General features: G+C 50.1%; 1 pseudogene; it reads right to left on the bottom strand.

The window, feature by feature from the left end:
* Positions 1-3080: 3080 nt before the first annotated feature.
* On the bottom strand, positions 3081-3198 carry LOC120604275 (uncharacterized; annotated as a pseudogene).
* Between the last annotated feature and the right edge of the window lie 289 nt (positions 3199-3487).

Genomic DNA, 3487 nt, shown 5'->3' with positions numbered 1-3487 from the left:
GAAGCCGTGCTCTTCTTCCTCTTGGTATATAACTTAGGAACAGAATTTAATGTTTTAGGTGTTTTGGGATTCCAATGGATGCCCTAATGCCAGGGTTGGCAAACTTTTTCAACAAAGAGCCTAAGTCAGTAAAAATTTAGGCTTTGTGGGCCAAGAGGCAAAATTGGAGATGTTACATAAATATTTATATAACAAAATGAATTTCCACAAAATTATTAATGAAATTCAACGTAAAATAATTGAGTAAAATTTATCTTGTAATGTTACAGGCCTATTGAGGAGAAGATGGAATTCTTTTTTTAGGGAAGAACATTTTGCTTAATTGGGATACAAAGTTAACATTCCTTATCATCAAACTTGGCCCGTGGAGCACAGTTTGCCAACCCCTATCCTAAAAGATCATAGTGAAAAGGGGGATGCGGAGCATCCTTCCTCTGATTTAAGTAGCTTTGTGGGGCTCTAGCTATTAAGTCTCCACTGGAAGCTATTCGGTTGAGTTTAGTAGTCGGGGGGAGGGTTTTCACATGTACTTTCGTCTTTAAAAAGAGACTTTTGATCTGCGATGATTGACAATTTGTCTACCATCCACTGTGTGGGCGGTGGAAACGTCTGTGGTTGCTTTTACCCAGAATTTGAACTTCCTGCTGTGGTTCCAGCCACCAACAGTCACGCCCTTGGTGTCCTGTGGTAGGAGCCAGGCCATTCCCTTGTGGCTGTTGGGTCCAGCTCAGATGTCAAAACCTGGCTGTCTGGAAAGAGCCGAGTTGTTCCTAACAGGCCATCCTCCAGAAGGCACTGCCCGAATTTCTGCCCTAAGGCCCTCTCTCAGTCTTCTGGAGTGAATGGCAGCCTTTCAGCTCCCCTGAAAGGGGGTTGGGCCAAGAACATTTGTGGGTTCTTCACCCTCAGTGAACTCTCCCAAGGGAGAAAGGACAGGGAGGTTCTAAAAGTATTTCCAAATGCCGCTGGAAAATCCCAAAGCAAATTCAGGACTAAATCTAAAGATGACGGCTCTGTGCTGAGTGACCTTCGCAGAGGAAACTTGTCCCATCTGAAATCCTGGTGTGCACCTTTCACCTTAGTGGGCTGCAGGGAACTGGGCTTAGAGTTCCCGAAACGCAACTAGAACTTTCCCGTGACGACCGTTTGAATTCGTGATCTGTGGTTAGGGTGTCCCACAGTTGTGGGATCTGCCGTTCATTATTGCTGGTGGGTTTACAGGTGGTTCTGTTCAAGGCTGGAGTTTAGGCCTAAGCAGGGCAGAGAAGAAGCGTGAGGTGCCACTTTCACCAGGTCAACTCCCTGCGTCACACTTCGGTCCCCGGCTCCTGCCAGGTCTTCTGCTCTGAAGAGAAAATACTTCTACTGTGACTTTTCAGTGTAGAACTTTGGGGTGTGAGGATGCACCACAGTGACCTGATGAAGCTGGGAGGTAAAACACCTGCTCTCTCCAACGGCAAACCAGCAAATGGGTCTCCACTGCCCCCTGACCTCTGGCCACAATCTTGGGGAGAGGGTAGGTCCCTTGAGCTATTGCCTCAGCCAAGAGAGTTCCTGGGCCCTTTGGGCGGGGACTGCCACTGAGGCACTGTTGCCCTTAGCGGTGATGTAGTAACGTGGATGGTGTTGAAGAACGTCACATCAGCCCCTCTGGCTGCCGTGGGTCCCCGCCTGGCTCCTACCCTTTGCCCTTGCCCCTGGAGAGCAAGCAGACACTCAGTCACGCTTCCTTTCCTTGGTGTGCCCGCTCCACACTCTCCTCATCACAGAACCCCGTGAAGGCCCCCGGACGTGCTGTTAGGGGTTTCCTCTCCCTCACTCGGCAATGGAGGGAAGTCAGAGGAAGGGCAGCTTCTGGAAGATGCAGGCGCGGGCCATCACATCGTATGCAGCTCTGAGCTATGGCAACAACAGGGCACATGCACCTCAGCAGCTTTCTTGCGAAGATTACACAAGGTCACCTGCTGCTGTTTTTAGTCAGAGCTGCTGCACATTGGCTGCTGGTGGCCTTGGAAGAAAAAGGAAGATCTCGGTGCTAGAGCCAACCTCATCACCGCTGCTGGTCATGACCCCGCGAACTAGAGAGCACGGGCCCATCTCTGGGATGCTGCACGTGCCTGATGGCGAGTGAGTGTGAAGCTGCTCCTCAGTGCCAGGGACATGGGCTCAATGAATGCCAGGTCTGATTTTCCAAGAGAAGCAGTGAATGCACATTTTTATGTGAAATCTCCCAACGTTTTGAGTCAACTAATGAACTTCCTTTACTCCCTGTGTAAAAGTGCTATCACAGCTCTCAGGCCACAGCCGAGACCATCATGGTGGCCTCTGACCTCTGGAAGGCCTGTGGTCCTGGAAGCTCTGGCCAGGGAGGTGCTGTGGGTCCTCAGAACACCGGCAGCACCGCTTGTGGCACAGGTGGAACGTGCCACGTAACAGAATTGCTGCAGGACCCATGGGAAACAGGCCCACGTCTCATCGAGTCTACAGTGCTGTCCGCTGTGAAATGCATCTTAGTGTAACACCAAGAAAAAATGCTCTCGGTTTTAAGTGTAAGACACTTGATTGAAAGGAATGTCCCAATTCCAGATTAAGATGCAACAGAGTGTCCATTTTAGAGTTGGTGAGAAGCAGGGTCTATTATCTGTGATAAGGATGGAGAGGGCAGCCACATTGGTGGTAAAGGGCAGAGGCCACGTCGCAGCCCCCGTTCAAGCTAATCAGCCCCTTACACTCTGGCAGGCAAATCTGAGCTGGAGACCCCAATCCTCTTTTTTGCTAAATAGAGAATATGTGAACCTAGAAAGTACTTAAAACAGTAGAAAGAGAATAGAAGGGAAGATGAAGCCCCCTCCCGCTTCTGGCCCCATCCTCTCAAGGCACCTGTGCGGGGGGCCTCTCTGAGTGCGCATGTGCAAACCAGTGCCGCTGCCCGACCTGCTTCCCTCCCGCCTGCTATTTTATTTTTTATTATTATTTATTTATTTTTTTTTTTTAGGCGAGGCGAGGCAACCCTTGGTTGACCTCACAGATTGCAAGGACCTTGTCAGCTTACACTCCCTTATTTTTTTTTTTTCACCTCATGCCTATAGCACCTTGTCTCCTAGGTGGTCTCCCATCCAAGTACTAACTGGGCCCGACCCTGCTTAGCTTCCGAGATCAGACGGGATCGGGCTTGTTCAGGGTGGCATGGCCATAGACTTTTTTTTTTAACATAACTGGAAATGTCACCACTTTGCTCTTCCGCCAGCCAGATGACCTCTCAAGGTCCCCTGCAGAGCAGCGCCTAGAAAACCGCCCTGTGGTTTTGACCAGCTGCAGAGCACCCAGGAACCAGGTGTGCCACCACCCAGGTGACCAGTCCCTGACTGATGGACACCGAGGTGACTCTGCCTTTTTGCTCGCCAGCCTCTGTGTGTGTGTGTGTGTGTGTGTCCATGAAATAAAATCCTAGAAGTGGACTTCTCCACCCAAGGACATGGCAGTTTTA

Source organism: Pteropus medius, unplaced genomic scaffold (assembly GCF_902729225.1).
Source record: "Pteropus medius unplaced genomic scaffold, Ma_sr-lr_union100, whole genome shotgun sequence".
In the NCBI taxonomy this organism is placed as follows: Eukaryota; Metazoa; Chordata; class Mammalia; order Chiroptera; family Pteropodidae; genus Pteropus; species Pteropus medius.
Note: the sequence above shows the minus strand (reverse complement) of the source record. Positions and strands in the feature narration are given on the sequence as shown.